Source organism: Echinops telfairi, unplaced genomic scaffold (assembly GCF_000313985.2).
Source record: "Echinops telfairi isolate 266 unplaced genomic scaffold, ASM31398v2 ScPeMD7_60;HRSCAF=208, whole genome shotgun sequence".
NCBI classification, from domain to species: Eukaryota; Metazoa; Chordata; class Mammalia; order Afrosoricida; family Tenrecidae; genus Echinops; species Echinops telfairi.
Genome location: NW_022103958.1, coordinates 35,570,366 through 35,589,854, shown reverse-complemented (window position 1 = coordinate 35,589,854; position 19,489 = coordinate 35,570,366). Strand labels below are relative to the sequence as shown.

At 38.1% G+C, this 19,489-nt stretch overlaps 1 protein-coding gene and 1 pseudogene across 3 annotated transcripts in view; one reads left to right on the top strand and one right to left on the bottom strand.

Moving 5' to 3' along the window:
* SOX6 (SRY-box transcription factor 6) overlaps positions 1-19,489 on the bottom strand; it is a 655,298-nt gene that overhangs the window by 443,438 nt on the left and 192,371 nt on the right. The gene's annotated exons all lie outside the window — the stretch shown is intronic.
* Positions 17,519-17,721, top strand: LOC115869921 (annotated as a pseudogene).

The window sequence follows — 19,489 nt, the reverse complement described above, 5'->3', positions numbered from 1 at the left end:
CAGGGCTCTCCGTAGCAAATACAATTTGGAACTTTTCAGATAGTGCCATGCTGAAGAGCACCAGCTTGCTTACTCATTCTTCAGCGGTCTGAAAGGAACAGCTAGCTGAAAGGTCAAAAGACAGACAAGGCATCAAATGGCTTAACCCAATGGCTACGAGAGTCCATAGTCAAATGAAGGGAAAGATAGCGATGATGGAAAAGAAGAGCCATGAAAAAGGAAATAAAAAGAAAAATCCTTGAAACTGGAATAAAAAACGAGGTAAAATAAAACTGAAAGCTTAAAATTTCCAGTCACTTGTTTCTATTTATATGGAATCTATTCAGATAGGTCTAAAAACGGGGATTACTTGACTCAAAGAAAAGTAAAGAAGCAAAAAGTAAAACAGAGCACTGGATTGCAGAACTCAGAAATCTGGATTTCTCTTAGCTTTCTCTCTCTCACGCTTTCTAGAGGTGTGAGCCAGGTAGCTCTCGACTTTTCTGTGTCTTAGTCCCCCATCTTTAAAATGGATATAATAAATGATAGGATTATTTTGAAAACTATTGTCATGTACATCGAATCATTTCGAAACTAGAAATACCACATAAACATAAGGGAGTATTATAGCAATATAAGCTGCTATTATATAAAAGACTATTATCAACATTTATCCATAAGGGATAACATTGGTGATTAAGTGGTTTTTCACATTTTTAAAGAAAGCAATTGAGATGCTGAAAGAAGTAAGCAACAATTTATGAAACATTTTTCCTCAGAAAATTTCAAGACTAGCACCAATATCAGCTAGGCACAGAACAAAATTAAGCCATCCCCAAAAGATAGATAAATGGGCAGGGGAGCCTGAGTTTGCCAGGGTCAAACTCAAACCTTAAGGGGTGGGTTCCATCTCAGGGGAAAAGGATCATTCTGAGTGACACTTAGTGACATTTCTCATCCAGATCATCTCCCTAAAGTTGGAATTCAGGTTGATTTCAAGTGGCAAGGGCCTGTACATTTGTGGCAAATCCCATTTACACTTTATCTAACATTAACCTAAGAATTAAATCCTATGATTTGATTTATCTGAACTATGTCTACATAGTAAAATTGAGGAAATGAAAGTCCTCGGCCAATGGACAAATTGTTTGATTAGAATTGTCTATTTAAAGAAAAGAGACTGATTTTTAAATTTCAAAATAGGCATTTCTATTTTTTAAATTACCACATACCCTATGAATAAATAGAAGGGGGCTTCAAAGACTTGGTGGGAAAATGCCATTACCTTTTAATTCTAACTTTCCACCTTTCCATTTTTGAATCCCCTTTAATGAGTCGCAGGCATGACTCAAGACACAGATGAATATCAGCGAAGAAAAACAATTAAAAATTCCCTATTATCATAGAACTTATATTCTAGTGGAAAAAATAGATAATAAACATAATAGATGAGCAAACTCTATGTGCGCATCACTTTAAGTTTGATTAAAAATAGGGTCACTGTGAGTGTGAATCCACTTGTAAGGCAGTGAGTGTGTTGAGTGAGATAGAAACAAATAAAACAACCTAAGGGAGATCAGGAAAGCTGGGTGGTACAACTTCAAGTATGGTGGACAAGGTAAATCTCATTAAGAAGGTGATCTGACTGTAAAATTTTTTAAGTGCTATAAAATGATAAAAATCTTTAATATAGTGTTTTCAACATACCCTCCATTTAGGTCTAAACACTACTGAAGGCAATATTTCCAGCTTTCTAACCTATCCTCAAAGAATTCTGCTGTCTTCAATTTCCACTACATCAAAATAGTAGCTTTGACACCCTCAAGGGGCTCAAATTGTGGGAACAAAAGGAAGCCTGGAGAGGAAAGATCAGAGGTGTGGTCCAGTTGGGGTACGGTTTCCAAAGTGAATCTCATAGGACAGCCTTCGTTACCCAGGGGAATACATTTCCCGTGAACATCACTCCTTACCCTCTTCTCACCAGTGTACCTTTCCATTTCCTTATCATTTCTTGTCCCTAAGCCCTCGTGATCTTCCTGGGTGTATCCTTTGAGAAAATCTATCAAATTATCCCTTTGGGGTCCTAAAACACAACTGCTAAAGCTTTCTGAGCTGACCTCTCTTTCTTGAATTTAACTGGCCTAGCAGATTCCCTAGAAAATCAGTTTGGATGGAACCTTTCTCTCTGGGTCTTATTGGTAAATCTGGGACTCATCCCAGTTATTATTTGTTCCATAAAGTCATCTTCATTAGCTTCAAACTTGCTTAAAAGACTGATAAAAGATCAGCTCTTTGATCTAACTGATCATTGTACAATGCTTTTGGTACCCATCCCTTTTTTAAAAGGCACTCTAATAAGACTAAAATGAGTGTAGTAGAGAGATGGCAGAGATGACCCACTGGTGGCAGAAACATATTTACGAGCATTTTCAAAAATAATCCTGTGCATGTACAAACTGGAATCCTAATAAAAATACATACATCTTTTTAACTTGCCTCCTTATTTAAAAGAAGCCTGGAAAGAAGTGATGAGGTTCAATGTTACTTTATGAGGGAGCACCCCTGCTCCCCCTCCCTCAAGAAAAACAGATTTGCACTGGGCAGAGCACACCTTTTGAGAATGCATTTTTCCAACTAGGCAAACATCAAGCAACACGCTTTGATTTAATACACCCAATGGAGTCACCTGAGAAGGGTCTCTCTGGTCACAGTGAATTTTTTTCGTAAAAGCAGTTTTGCTCCAACCTTTTTCTTTCATTTTTTCTTTTTTTGTGATGGCCAATTTGAAAGAACAGTGTGCAACTATGAAATTTTGTTCCCTGCTTCAGAAAAATGCTGCAAAAACTGTTGTGATGTTAAACACAGCTTACAAGGACAATGCTGTAGGAAAACTCAAGTGTACAAGTGGTTTTCTTGTTTTAAAAAAAGTGAAATGTTGATTGATGGCAAACCTTGTTCTGGATGTCCATCAACTTCCCAAATGGACAAAATTGTCGACTCAGTACATTTGGCGTTCGTTCCACCAGGTCAGACTATTGATCAAGCTTTCTCGTTAGAGGTTCTGAAAAGATTGTGTAACAGTGTGGAACACAAAAGGCCTGATTTGTGGCAGATTGAGGACTGATTCTACCACCACAACAATGCACCTGCTAACACAGCCATGTCAGGGCACCAGAGTTTAGCAAAAAACAGCCTGCCTCTCTTGCCTCAGGTACCTGACTCGCCTGACCTCGCTCTGTTCAACTTCTTTTTGTTTCTGTGAATGAAGAGGGGCATGAAAGGACAGTGATTTGATGGTGTAGAAGAGGTGGAGAAAAAAACAAGGGAGGTGCTGCCAGCCATCCAAACACGAGTTTGAAAAATGATTCCAAGAATGGAATCGCAGATTTGACAATTAATGCAATTAATTAAAGTATAATGGAGAGTACTTTGAAGGTAAAAAGGTTGTTTTGTAAAAAAAATTTAAATACATAACTTTGAAAAAAAATAGTTTTTTTGGGGGGTGACCCGCTCATACAGTCTGAGGTTTTTATCATTAAATAATATATTATTACTTTGACTTATCAGGTGTTCCAAAAGTCAGCATTGATATCATAAGATAATCAACTTATTGATACACTGGGAATCAAAAAGTTAATGGTAAAATAAATTATGAATGTATCATATACATTCACATAGTATATGATACAGTGATTAAATGTATCTTCAAGATTATTAACATGAGAAAATCCAATATAATGATTCTTGAAGTATAAAAGTGTTTGTATACTCAATTGCAATTTTGCAAAGACTCGCCCTCCCCCCTCGCCTTTCATTTACTAAAGTATTATTTTTTGTGGCAGATACTGTTTGGGGCACTGGAGATAGAATAGTAAATAAGCTAGACATGTTTCATTTTCTTATATACACATGAAAAAATGAGATATACAACAATATTAATACGAATATATTTGCTAATTAATTTAAATTACGGATTTTTTTTCTTCATGTCGAAATACAATCCAAAATTTGTAAAATTTCTGAATGACTCAAAACACAAGCCAGGACTTTGATATTGATTCTGGTACTATACTTCATGCTTCTCACAAAATCACGTGCATATCATGTGTCTCATCTCAATCATGTACCAATTCTAATGTCTCACACATCTAATAGAGTTGATTGACATCAGGCTCTTTTCTACAGATGTAAAAACTAACAAATGGAAATATCTAGCTAATTTACTACACTGATAAGTCCAAAACAAAAAATCCAAACCCACTGCAAGGAGTCAAATTTGACTCAGAGCAAACCTATGGTTTTGAGGTTGTAAACCTGTGTGAGATCAGATAGTGCCACCTTTTCCCCTAGGAGCAACAGATGACTTTGAACCACCTACCTTGTGATCAGCAGCCCTTTATTGGAAATTCTAAGTGTTTTACTCCTAAAGTAGAGTAATGTGTATCTGTCCATCATACATACAGTACCTGGACCAGGAAAAGGTGGACGATTTTGAATATTATAGTATTGCTTTAGACTTTATGTTCTCTTGGCTATGCTGATGACTTAAGGGGTTTTTGTTTGGTTGTGTTTTATTCATAAATGCTGAAACTTTTATGGTTATAAAAAAATCTGATCTGCACTCCCAATACTCCACACTCCTCACACAAGAAATCAGTTTCATCCCTTCTCTCTCCTCAACCACGTAAACAGTAGGTGAGTTCATGTTTCTATGAATTCCTGAAAAATGCTTTCCTTCCTTTGACTTTTGAATTATATATTTAAGCAGTATAGCAAATAGCACCCGAAAGATTTGCCTACCTCTATCTAGCTGAGTTACCTTAGGCAAGTCATTTCAGTTTTCCAGTTCTTGTTTTATTTTTAAAATAAAGGAATTGAACTAGACGAGCTCGAAAGTCCTTAAGCTCTCATGTTTCATGATAGTAAAATTTCAAGTCTACCATTTATCTACAATAAATGAAAAAGAAACCGTTTCTCAGAAGAAAGTCTCCATCAATAAGAGAAACTGGCTAGAAAAAGCGAAAAACAGAGACCCAGGACTAAGGGAATTGGAAATCTCCCCAAGCCTACCTTCATTCACACAAAGGTTGCTTGAGAACAAAATAGAGAAAGAAAAATGAAGGTTGCTCAGATCACCAAGTGAAACATGCTTCTAGGTGCACAACTGAGGAAAGTGTTCCTAAAATCTCTCCAGTTCTTAAAACACACACAAACCATCACTACCAGATGTATCAATATTGATATGAAAAGAAAATAGAAGCCACTCATTTGGCTGAAATAAAAGTTTTTGAAATCTGGAGAAGGTTTGAAGCTGATTTGCTTTTGAGGGCTTTTATGAAATATCACTGAATTCAATCCTCTCCTATCACCTTCTCCTCAATACAAAACCCCAACAGCTCTTTAAATTTCGGCTGCTTCTTATTTCAGGGAGAAAAAAATTGTTGCTATTGCAGCAACATCTAAACAGTTTCCTGTAAACTTTCCATGATGGAAGTCATGGAATTTATGATAAAACCCTGTAGAGTGGTGAAACAAATTTCTTTCATATTTATCATTCATTTTATTCGGTGTGCATTTGAAGAAAAAGCCTTTTAAGAAAACCGATAAATGTGAGAAAGCTACAACAACTAAATTTATTGTTAAGTATCACATCACTCGTCCTCCTGGGAGTTCAGGAAGAGAGCTTAAATCACATTTCCTAACACATTGGAGAGCCTCCCAGAGATGTGATGGCCCACAGAGACAAAGTGTCCAAATCTCAGAGATGGTGACAAAGAAATGTCACTTTTAAAAATAAAAGCACATTGGAGTGATCCTTCTTTAAAATTGTAAACAAAGCACAAACTCTCTCCTACCCCATTTTTCTTCTTTCATTCCCCCTCCCCCTCCTGTTTCACCTGACTAAACTGTAGGTATTTGTTCCATCACCTGACTTAGGGCTGGTTAGAAATATTAGAGGGGGAAAAAAAACAAACAATCTGCCATTGTTATATGAGACAACAACCTTTCATGTCCTTGAAGCTCACCATGACCTTTCATCTTTCCTATCCCCAATGGTCTCTCCTAACAACTAAAACTACACTCAGTTGGGCTGAATTCCAAATTGTCATAAAAGAACCCTGTCCTTTCAAAACAAAACCAATTTTTACACCAAGGTGGGGGAGAAACACAAGTCCATTGTCCCCTCACAGATGGAAGTTGGAGTTACTAAGGCAACTGCTCTAATCCTCCTTTTTACCACCTTTTTCACATCACTGGTCTATCAAGTATGCTACCTTTTAACTCATAAGCTCAAAAGCTGGTAGTCTAACTGGCTGCCCTAATTAGCTACGATTTTCACACTACAGACAACATGATGAGCTAATCGAAATTTGCAAAATAATGACGTACCTCCAGCAAATATTCCTCCTCCTGAGGCCCAGTCTTAGAATAACAATAATGAGACCATTATTAGAGAAGGGCATTAAAATGCTGCACTGCTGCTAAACAGAGAACTTAATTGTTCTGGTCTTGTCCATTGAATCAACAACCTATTGTAGTGGACTTGAAAAATAGAGGCCCAGAGAATGGGTGCCATGATGATTGGTCTGTGCAGCCATACCGGCACTCTGTAGAATTGTTTTCTTTTGAAACTCTTGATGGACTAGTAGTTTTGTTTAAAAGTAACATAAAAGGCGATTGTCTGGATTAAAAAAAAAAAAAGTCCTATTTATTGAAATCCTTAGAAGCAGTTGCATGGATTTGTTCATGACCCCTGAGATAAAAACATAGCAACCATAATAACACCATTTGTAGAGAGCCCTGTTACCACAGCCTACAGTAACATAAGATAAGAGACTGCCTTTTCTAGCTACTGTAGGGAGGAAGGAAGTACTTCTAAGCAGAAAGCAAGAATGATAAAAGGTCAAATACTGGATAAAGCTCATTAATCTCTGAAAGGAAGACTTTAAAAATAATGCTAATTTGAGAATTTTGCACAATTGCTACAGATTCAAGCACATGGAAAAAAGCACAAGGCTTTTTTTTTTTTTTTTGCTTGCATTTTTTTCTTTTCTCTCCTTTCACTTTTGAGCTTCTTTGCTTCGGTGAAAAAAAGAACCCAAATAAAATGATTATTAAATAGCTGAAGCACGATGTCTCAGGATAACCTGAAGAACAAGAAACTCCAAGGTTTCCAGATAATTATGCTTATGGCCATCCCAGTCCATGGTGAGAATAATAAAACACTGGAGTTAAAGGTTAACTAGTGCAGGGTTCTTAGCAGGAGAAAAAGCACTGTCGACACGCTCTAAAAGTGTCTTCTATACGGAGTCACAGAACATGCTGCCTGAGCAGGATTCTAGATTTGAACTGTGTAGGGTGTAGAACTTTTTTCTTGCTGTGAGCAGGTCTTTGGGGTGGGGATATGTTTGTTTTTTACCAAGTGAGATCTGCTTTATATAAAAATGTATTACATTGTAAATAAGACCTCTGGCTTCATTCAATCTGTGCTTTGCTTCATTTATCTTCATCTTGTTAGGCTAAATTAATTAACAATCTCATTGCTGCACACTTTCTCTTTTCATTACATCAAATAATGGCTCGTATATGGAAAAAGCCCTCACCACGGGAATTCTGCACCTCGGCTGCTATGAAGAGACTCTGGGTAGCATTGTGGTGATATTACCTAGATACATTCATTTTATCAGCACTTATTAAATGTATGCTTCAAGGATAACAACTAATTAAGTTCCTAAATTCTTAAACATGTTGTCAATAGAAAGCCAATAAAAACAAGAACAACAAAAACCTAAGTTTCAATAAACTTTCAGAGGAAAAACAAAAACCCCACACCATATAGTCACAACCAAGTTTCACCATCAGTGTCACCCAAATAAGGAACACATGCACATTTGGCAGGTATGTTTTCACAGATAAAGCACTACATTGCAAAAGACTTAGAGGACACACCCCAAGCTGTTCTGCAACTTGCTTTGGAATGTCTAACATGTGATAAATTGGATGATTAGAATTTCATTGGCAAATCCCATTATTTAAATCTATAAGAGTGAAATGTGGTAAACTCTTTTGTAAGATTTCTTTTCAACCTGGACACTGTGGCTTCTGGAGCTCTGTAAATGGACAAAACAGTAAAGCCCTTTTAATCTTTTCCTTGATCAACCAGTGCTTCTGTCTCCAACTAAAGCTTTGTGCGTGATATCTTTCTGCTAGCATTTCTTATTTAATTAAAACAGACACTGACAGAAGGACATGGATTAGTACTGTAATGATGCATTTACTTCGATTAATCGGAGGCTCCTTTTAGAGTAATGGCTTAAACAAAGAACAAAAGGAAATTGTTATGAAACAGCCTTTTATCCCAGGCAAAGGTCACATTATGAGGTTTTTAATTTTGTCAGCTTCTGTTATACACTGCCTTGCTAGTAGAACATGAGAACTGCTCCCCCCACCTCAATAAAGCCAGTTATTATAAAAACAGCCATTAAAGCTGCAAATTAAAATGTCTGATTTTAAAACAGGTTACTTAGCTTTCAGAGTCCTCTAATTAGCATGTTGTGCATTGTTGTGAGGAAAAGAAGACTAAAATGCTAATGACCTACCGCCAGGTGACCACACTGCTGTGCAAAATAATAAAGACCTTTCCAAGTAATGTGATGAATTAACCAAGCATGGGTCCAGCACCACCCACCTCCCCTCCTCAGCACACAGCTCTTGAGGAATGGGGGCGCTGCACTGTGAGCTCTGTTCGGTAATGTCCAGGGGGGCCCCTGTCCAAGGGATTCTGATTCTCTGCCAGCTGTTTTGTACTATATTTACGACAAAGCAGATTTTTTTTTTCTACCGAAAAGGCAATGTAAATTAAATAGCAGTACGACGTAGGCAGTCTGAACTTAGAAAAGACAACAGGTATTTGATTTCAAAATACAAAGAGAGATGGAAAGACTCACACCCCTAACAAAACTGCTCTGCCCCTTTCCGTCTGATTGCTCCTGCCTGCACTGCTTTCCGTCGTCGTCGCTGTGCGCTGGGCTCGATGCTGCAAACAAAGTCAGCCCTGAAAGCTTGGTCTGGGTTTATAAGTTTGTAAGGTTCCTTTTTAAAGAAATCATTTTATTGGGGGCTCATACAGCTCAGACAGTAAAGTGCTCTTTTATACTATTTTGACTTTAAAAATCCAAAAAGCAAATTGGGATTCCATTTTCTGAATCCCATCTCCCCCTCTGTTTTACTGACTCCATTCACCACCAGCTACTCTTGGCCACAATTTTCCTTGATGAAAAAAAAGGTTGGCATTTTGTTTCTAACGTCTGAATTTCACTCAACTACTTGCTTTGTTGCTGTTGTTGGTGCCATTGAGTCAGTTTCCCCTGCAGCACCCTGCCCAGTCCTGTGCACCCTCACAGCTGTTCCTGTGCCTGAGCCCTCAACGCCCCGCAAAACAAATGGTAAGATGCGAAATTTAAGCTAACTATATCTGCAATTAACTTTCCAATGGACCCTATCTGAGGCAATACTGTTCACATCCTGGTCAATGGTCCCAGGGAGTTCAATGGAGGCTTCACCCAGGTAAAAGCAAACCAACCTCACTGCCATCAAGTCAATTCTGACTCATGGCAACCCTATGGGGCACGGTGGAGCTGACCCTGTGGATTTCCAAGGCTGTAACTCTTTATGGGAGTAGAAAGCCACCTCTTTCTCCCATGGAGCAGCTGGTGGTTTTGAACTACTGACCTTGCAGTTAGCAGCCCAACATGTAATCACAACACAACCAGGGTTCCTTAATCAATGTAGGGATGCTGTAAATGGATTTTTAGATTTCACTGTCAACCATAGCCTTATGCAAAACGGGTGAACAGAATTTAAGCTCTAATATAATTCCTTCCGTGTCTTGGATTTTATTATTTACAATCCTTGGATCACACATGCTCCTTCCATGTAGGCTTAACTGACATATCAATTACATGGCATCTTATTTTAAGACAAGCCTTTAAGACCCTAGACATTATTCTTTCTGATAGCTGGCACCATCTCCTTTCTTCACCACACGTTGCTATATCTTCAGTTTCTACTTTATGATGGCAAGTATTGAGCTGGAAAAAATAAGAACTGATTTTTCTTAAATTAAGGCTTATGATTAAGTGCAAGCTCAAAAATCCATTCATATATCTAAGGCATATATGTCCTTGATCCACTTTAGAAACAGAATTATCAGTCTCTAGAGAAATAATATAGGTAGCCTGCAGGAGACATTTGGCTTTTTAAATAATAATATCATTATGCTAGTCAATGATATCGAATTTAAAATACTAGTGAGAAAAGGGAAATATACATATATAGAAAAATTGATTAGACCAAAATACAAGGAACATTCATTTATACAGATGAAAATACCAAATGCTGGTCTTAAGTTGCCAATTGTTGCACAACCTTGAAAGCCAGAGACTTGAACCAAAGTCCAATGACTTCCAAGACCACAATGCTGGGACAGCAGGAATTCACTTCTTCTCACGACATGGTGTTCAAACTTTAAGTTCCAAGGAATATTTCAGTTCATTTGACCTTACTAATATATCTTGTGATTAACAGGGTTAGGCTTTTAATGGCAAGACTGGCAGTTCAAATCCACTAGTTATTCCATGGAACGAAAGATGAGATATCTGCTCCCATGAAGATTTAGTCTCAGGAATCTTAGATAGGATCACTATGTGTCAAAATCAACTCAATGGCAGTGAGTGGGTTAGGGTGGTCTTATAAAGGCCTGGTGGCGCAGCTGTTAAAGCCCTTAGCTGCTAACCAAAAGATGAGCTGCTTTGAACCACTCCTCTGGAGAAAGATGTGGCATTCTGCTTCCGTAGAGATTACAGCAGTGGAAGCCCTATGAGGCAGCTCTACACTGTCCTATAAGGTTGCTACATGTCAAGGCAACTCACCAGCAGTGGGTTTGGTTTTCAGATTATCAGAAAGTTTCAGTAATTCTCCTCTGTTCCATATGCTTCAGATTTCGGTAGGCTAGTCCAGACTTGGTCTTCTCCGAGTAAAAGAAAACGGTAAGAGTACAAACAGAAATGTGCACATAGTTTCACAAGCTTCTCTTGTGTCATATTTGCTAACATCTCCTTAGCCAAAGCAAGTTAACTGGCTGCTTGAAAACTGTCCAGACATTGGCCTCCACTCAAGTACTCCCTCAATGCAAGAACACTTTGTTCTATTAAACTGGTATTCCATAATGCTCACCTTCCCGACATGATCGCTGAAGATAAAGTGGGTGCATAAGCAAACGTGGTGAAGTAAGATGGTGATGCCTGGCTATCAAAAGATATAGGGTCTGGGGTCTTAAAGGCTTGAGAGTAAACAAGCGGCCATCTAGCTGAGAAGCAACAAAGTCAACATAGAAGAAGCACACCAGTGCTTCCGTGTGATCACGAGGTGCCATGGGATCAGGTATCAGGCATCAAAGAACAAGAAGGGTTGTGGGGAGGAGCCAGTCAGGGTGCAGTGTAGCAATGATGAAACATACAACTTTCCTCTAGTTCCTAAATGCTTCCTCCCCCACCCTCCCGACTATCATGATCCCAATTCTACTTTACAAATCCAGCTACACCAGAGGATGTACACTGGTACAGATAGGAACTGGAAACACAGGGAATTCAGGACAGACGATCCCCTCAGGACTAGTGGTGAGAGTGGCAATACCAGGAGGGTGGAAGGAAAGTGGGGTAGAAAGGGGGAACTGATTACAAGGATCTATCTATAACCCCCCTCCCTGGGGGACGGACAACAGAAAATTGGGTTAAGGGAGACATCAGACAGTGCAAGATATGATAAAACAATAATAATATATAAATTATCTAGGGTTCATGAGGCAGGAGGGGCGGCGCCGGGGGAGGCGGGGGGAATGAGGAGCTGATACCAAGGGCTCAAGTAGAAAGCAAATGTTTTGAGAATGATAAGGGCAACAGATGTACAAATGTGCTTGACACAATGGATGGATGGATGGATTGTGATAAGAGTTATATGAATCCCAAATAAAATGATTTTTAAAAAAGAAAAAAAAAAGAAAGCTGTCCAGAGTCAGAGGGTAATACATAATTTCATGACAAAGGCACTGGATATGAGGAAGGATGAAGAGGAATTGGGGCCAGTAAAGCAATCGATCTAACAAAAGAGCCAAAGTCATTTTTTATGACTAAAAATTGTCTCAGCAGAAGTTTCCATTTTTCATTTTAGCCAGTGTAGCCTTGACAGCTACTCAAATTGGCATTTTTTTTATTTTTATAAGTGAGAATAACTGAAAACAAGCAAACAATAAACAACCTGTCCTAGCTTATATCCATTGGCTTTCAATAAAAATTCCAATGATAAAGCGAATTCCAACATGAGACCTATACAAGTTTTTTTATTGAATTTGTGAATCAGTTCATTCTTCCTTGATTACAGGTTTAAAAAATACAAATTGATGGGTCTCAAATTCCTCACTTTCCCTTGCAAGAGAGCTAAGTTTGAGGAGATATTAAGCAAATGCTTAACTCATCATCTCCTTCGTTAAGTATCTTGAGGGGTATTGGATAGCTTTAGTCCAACAATACCTGCACACAGTGTTCCTCAGTCCTGTATCACGGAGCAAAGGCAGTGTTAGCATGATGACAGAGGAAGTTGGTAAGATCTGCCATAAAATGGTTTTGGAAAAGAGAGAAGAGAAAGCAAGCAGAGCTCCTGCATGTGAACCTACATTTATCTAAAATTAAAGGGGAAACATTAAAATTTATATCATTCAAATAATGCCTATTATTTGTTTGTGTGATATTTACCTCTGTGAAATAAAGGGGAAGAAGAAAACTCTTTGGTCTGAAGGAGAAAGAATAGCCTAAAATGAGATGATTAAGAAGCACTTTATAAACTACTCAAATTCTGTTCCCAACTGTAAGGAGCACTACTAGACCAGTGAGGCAAGTGGCCAGGACAATTGCCTGAACTTCCCAGAGCACTTGGTCAGGGCTCCTCACCTCATTTGGGAAGATATCTAGAGCCACGTCTTACGAGTCCTTTCCACTCAGATATGCTCAGACAGCAGAAGTAGGAGTGATTACTGGGCGCAACTCCTAAGCCCTGTGGCAAGGGAAACACTATGCCCTGCAGCACCACCCAGCAGGTATTCCTGTGAGCAGGTCAGCTACCGGTGAAGTAGTCTCCGAAAGGAACCTTCAGCCGTTCCTTCCTGTGAGCGGGTACTGACAGAGGGCTGCCAAGGCTGCCACTCACACTGGGGGAACAAGAAAGAAAGGCCAGACACACTCAATCTACCACCCTAAGATATGAAAAGGGAAACCAAATCACATGGAGAAAACTATCTTAAGAATTAACCAATGAATAGAGAACAGAAAAAAGAGAATAAATTTTTTAAAAAATCCAATTCACTTTCCCACATTCATTTTCAACTTATTTCAGTAATAGATTCCCATTGTGTTTTAAAGCAAAGGACTAAATTATAATTTGCCTTTTATAAACAAGGATAATTCTTGGCACAAATGCAATTTGCATTGATTTATTCCTGTTTTGGTCAACCAAATTCTCTCACCTGATCTTTAGTAAGCATCAATCATTAGAGCAGTGATCCAAGGCCCTGGCACGGAGCAAAGCTAACAGGTCCATCTAAGCATCAAGACTAGCATTGTGCCCTCATTCACACTGGGTTCTAAACAAACAATAGGCCATGTTCAGAGAGCTATACTAATTTTTTTCAATGGAAGCACCTTAATTCAAAATTCTTTAAAAGTTGTTTTGCTTTGAGATACAGACAAAGAGAAATAACAACTGGGTACCAGAAAAAGTAAAGAAGGAAAAATAAACAAAAAAATCACACTCTTTAAGGACAGTATTTTTAAATATCTACTACCTGGTTCATAGAAGGTGCTCAAAAATTGGTGTGTTGAATTAAATTGTCATATACTTGGGAAAAAACAGAAGCAGAAGAGTAAGAAATCTTTTCCTTTTTTTGAGAACTCATTCGTCAGATCAGGCACTTGGGAAGCCCAAACAGAAATTCCCAATACTTGTGTTGAACTTTTGTTTTGTAGAATAAAATGGGATGAAACATGACTCAAATAACCTAAGTCATATCTACATCTTCAGATTTTTTATAAGTACAAAGATCTGATTAAAATCAAATCCAAGGAGACTCCTGGAGGAAGTATGATGTCATAAAAGGCTAACTGTAATCCATGGGGGAGCAGAGGGCCTAAAGAGCAGCTCTACCCTTTTGTCTTCATAAAGGGCACTTGGGGTAGAAACCCATTAATTGGAATGTACTAAAATCTCAGATCACGTTTGGCTCCAACTTTCACCCAGGCGCCTTTTATTCTGCCCAGAAATGCCTTTTCTAATTACGGTACTAGTATATACTGCAACTAAAGTTATTTACCTGCGCTCCCCTTAAACTCCATTGATTACATATGTCAAAGATAATCACTAAGCAACTGCAGTCCTTATGGAATCAACCTGCATGCTTCACCAATCCTTTCTCTGTCCCTCGATGTTTCTCCTACCCCTTGGCCCCAATAAAATAGCTCTCTAGGACTGATGCTTCAAAATCATCTAAGGATAAAAATATTTCTTCTCAGTTTAAGATATTGTGGATTAATAGATATGGCCCTTTTAGCCTTAGTCTTCAGGAGCTCTGAAACGCAGTAATTATGCCCTGGGCTGCTATCCTCAAGTTCAGTGGTTCAAATTCACCAGGTGCTCTGTGGAAGAAAGATGAGACTTTCTAATCCTAGAAAGATTTACAGCATCAGAAACCCAGCGACGCAGCTCTACTCTGTCCTGTGAGGGCACTATGAGTTGGAATTGACTTGATGGCAATGAGTTTTTAAGCCATTGTCTTTGTTGCCCACCAAATGACTGAGTAGGAAAAAGCAAATTTGGGGTGCTGCCCTTAGGCCCACCAAGGGGATTGGATAACTTGCTAATAGTGTAAATAAATTAGGGCACTGTTACCCTTGTGGGAGTAGGACCATGCAAACAAGGTCTATAGTATCCTAAAATGGAGATTTGTCCATTTTGCCATTATGTTAGACTTAAAATGAGCCATACCATTGAAATAAACCAAAACTCACTGCCAATGAATCAGTTCTGACTCACAGAGACCCTCTATCCAGTAAAACCTACGGAAGCTGAAACTTGAATAATGCAGAAACCTGCCAGAGAAGGAAAACTCAAGTACTTTCCACTAAAAGGAGTAATGGAAGAGTGGTAAAACTGCACTCTGTCAAAGATGGAAACCTTGCAAGACCTGGAAAAGCAAGGCCGTCCTATCAAGCTCCAACTCTCAGAGGTTTCACTTGGAAACTTCCGATGGCAGAGAAAAAGAAACCTAATAACTTATTTTTATGCTGCACTTTTTTCTATTTTTAGCAATAAAGCCTACTACAAATGAGCTCAGCATGTTTTTAAGAGAGATGATTAAACAGCAACCTAGTTTTTATGTACACATTTCAAACAATGTACAAAGATAGATAAAATGGAAATCTAATAAAAGGCAACATCACAAATATAAATAAAAATATTACCCATTAAAACATGATTTACCAAGGTCCAATAGAATTTGCATAGCTAAAACTGAAAGATTAATTTTCTTCCAAATCTATATTATTTTTCCAGGCAAACAACAAAATTTGAAGTATAATATTCTTCCCTGTTGTGTTTCCAAACTATTGAGATCTCTAATTTGAAGTAATTCCATTAAAGTGGACTTCAAGTAGAATTACATATTAATGAATAGGATTAACATATGTAAATGTCAAAAGCAGAAGATATTTCTTCAGCACATAGGCAGCTAAACCGCTCTCTCCAATTCCTGTCCAACATGTGCATCTGACAAAAATATCAGATTGCAATATCCAATGAATATTAAAAATAGAAGTGAAATTCAACTTTCTTATTTAGGAACAAAGAAAATACACACTTCAAGTCGGGATGAATATGTATGTGTACATTCTAATTTCAAAATAACACAAACTGAAAATTTGGGATTTATTCATCACATTTGCATTTTTCCTGACAATGCTAGTAAAATTATTTCGATACAAATTATATTTATTTCAGCCATAATAATGTATTTCATTGTATCATCCATACTCTTTCACATTCACAGACAATAAAAAGTAGAGCAAATTAATTATAAATACCAAATGAGCCAATGGACATCAAAGTATGAAGGAAGTCAAAAAGTACTGCTACAAAGTAATAGCAACCTTTATTAATCAGAAACAATAAAGCGTGAATTTATTGCTTCTCAGCATATCCTTCACTCAGGTTTACACACTTCTGAAGGTGGTGTTTCTATCATTCTCACCCTTCTCCAAAGAATTCTGTCCATTCTGATTTATGACATAGCAAATAGGTAGTTTGGGCATTTTCATGAGACTCATATTGTACTCATTTCCAATGTTCTTTTAGTTTGGGGAACAAAAGCCCGAAGGGGTAAGATCATGGGTATAGGGTGGATGAGATAAAGTATTCCATGAAATTATCAAAGCACTGCTCTTGCTACCACTGAAGGGTAAGCTGATGCATTGTCATGATGGAAAATATTCCTTGGCACAGTTTTCCTGGCCTTTGTCTCACCAACACAGTTTTCAATGTTATTATAACTTCTTCATAAGAAAAGGGAATACTCTCCCAAGATCATCTGGTATCCTTTGAGATCATCTATCGAGATAACCCCTTTGAGATCTCAAAATAACAGTGGCCATAACCTTCTGAGCTGGCCTCTCTGTCTTGAATTTAACTGACCCAACCGATATCCTTGGAAGCTACTGTTTTGGCTGGACTGGTTTTCTTGTTGTGGTGGTTTGCTTGTTTTTTGTTTTGTTTTTTTATGGCACTCTAACAAAATTAAGACAAATACATTATTGAGCAAACTTGTCTGTAGTTACTGACTGATGCAATAGACATATTTAAGCACATTTTACTTGGAATAAACTTGCTCAGTATGAACTGAGCCCTAGTAGCAGTGCTTTTTTACTTACCCTCATATTTCTCCAAATCACATATCTGTCTACTATTATATCAATTATGCAATCAGTTTTGTGATTCTAGTTGTATTTATTTGAATTTTAAAAATCCAATTCAGTAGCTTCAGCAAAAAATTAAAACTAATGTATTTGGTCACATAAGTGTAAACAAAACAAAAAACCACTCGGTTTCTGACAATACTGGGTCCAGCAGTAAAATGATGTAATAGGAATGGGTCTGTTTCCATCTCTCAGACAGAGTCTCCCCCTTCCAACAACTATCAGAAGCTGCATCTTAGCAACTTCAATAGAGAGGCAGTGTGCCTCTTACCAATAATTTCAGTGGGGAAGTATCTCGGGATTGAGTCTCCGTGGCTTGTCTTAGAAATTATTATTACTAAAGTAATCACTAACCAAGAGTATTGAATGCTCTCTTTGACCAGGCCTAATTTGGGGTTATACTCCCAGGGATTGGGTGTGGATAGATAGTCCTACTATAGCTTTGGGTATTAAAAATGAGAGACATGATAAGACTACTTTCAGGGATCACTTCAAGTTTCTCTGATCAGGCAGCACACCAAAAAAACATGAAGAGGAGGAGCCATAGCTTGCTTTCCTGAGTGTGAAGCTGGCCATTTTTGTTGCCTCACTGCGAATGCTTTTTGCCATTGATGACCATTCTTCTCTCCTTTCAAGAAGAGGAAGAGGGAGAGGATGTTGCCCGAATGGTTTTCATTTTAAGAGAGAGAGAGAGGGAGAGAGAGAAAGAGAAGTGTTGCTTCTCAAAAGTAAGTTAGGGGCAGGCAAACAGTAAAGTGTGCATCTATACCCCGTAGTTTCTTTTTCCAAGAATTATTATAGCGAGGTAAGTTGGGGGGTGGGAGGAGGGAAAGGAAGCAATGACAAGCACTTGTCATCGCAATAGCCGCCTCACACCAAATACTCCTTTGAATTGTTTCTGGTGTGCACCAAAGAGGAGCAAGAACTACGAACCTAACAAGTCTGAAGACAGTGAGAACAAAGGAATTCTTTTGATGGTTTAATCCCCTCTCTCTCTCACTTAGGGGACAGCCACCCCAAACTAGTCGTTCTTTCCTTCCTCTTCTACATTGTTAAGTTTAAATTCTTAGAACAAGTGCACAGGTTTACACATGACTATCTTCAGCTATCATCTCTAGAATTATCTAGTCGTGTGCTCCCAAGCACTATAAAAACTATATGGAGGTGAAATATGAATGTGCCTCTCCAGAAAAGCAAGTAAGCCAAAACCTTTAGGCTAGATGAAGTTCCTTTATAACAATTCATTATCTTAAGTTTTACTTGAAAATATCTATACCCCTTTAAAAGTATATCTTATTAAACTATTATTGACTATTTGTACTTTGGATTGAGGGTGGTTACCAAGTGCTTTCCGGAAAGGAGGGTGTTACACGTGGGAAAGGAAGAATGTAAAAGCAAAGAAAGCCAGGTGAGAGCAGAAAGACATTAAAAGCCCAAAGTAGCTGAGGCACTACAGACAATATCCACTGATGTCTAATTCATTCACACTCTCACCATATGCGAGTTTAGGAGCAAAGCACTGTGCTGAAGAGGGCACAGAGAAGCATGGTAGAGTCCACAATCTACCTGAATCAGAACCACCAGGGTAGAAGAATGGCAACGTTGAAGAAGAATGTTGAAGGTGACAAGCAAATTCTTTACTTTTTCAGATCTTAAACTCTAGGTTTTTTCCAGGACCTCACAATGAATACTACACTTCATTCATATATGTCTAATGTTTCATCTAACTCATCTGCACATTGAAGAAACCACTTCTGGCTAACTCCCATGATAACATGAAATTCGGTAAAAGTAAGCGGCACATTTAAGAGATGTTAAATGTAGAAAAAACAATGGAAATTTGGTAAATTGATTGGGAGTGTGGAGAGTTTAATTAACTCACTCAACAATTATTTGCTGAGTGTTTACTGAAAAGTAGGTTATTAAATAGTCGTGGAAGTCATTTAAAGTGGCTTTGACTTTTCAATCAGAAAGGAAGAGAAAAAAAAGATCTTATAAAAACTACAAGGCACATTGTGACACACACAAAAAGTTTTTTTTTAATGCTAAAAGAGTTTAAAGTGAGCTCAGGGAAGACTACCAGGAGCGAGGTCTTGAAAACAGACTGGATACCTGTAATATATATGTGAGATACATATCCCCAGAATGCCTGTAGCATATATGTGAGATACATATCCCCAGAATGCCTGTAATATATATATATATGAGATACATATCCCCAGAATGCCTGTAATATATATGAGATACATATCCCCAGAATGCCTGTAGTATATATGTGAGATACATATCCCCAGAATGCCGGTAGCATATATGTGAGATACATATCCCCAGAATGCCGGTAGCATATATGTGAGATACATATCCCCAGAATGCCTGTAGTATATATGTGAGATACATACCCCAGAATGCCTATAGCATATATGTGAGATACATATTCC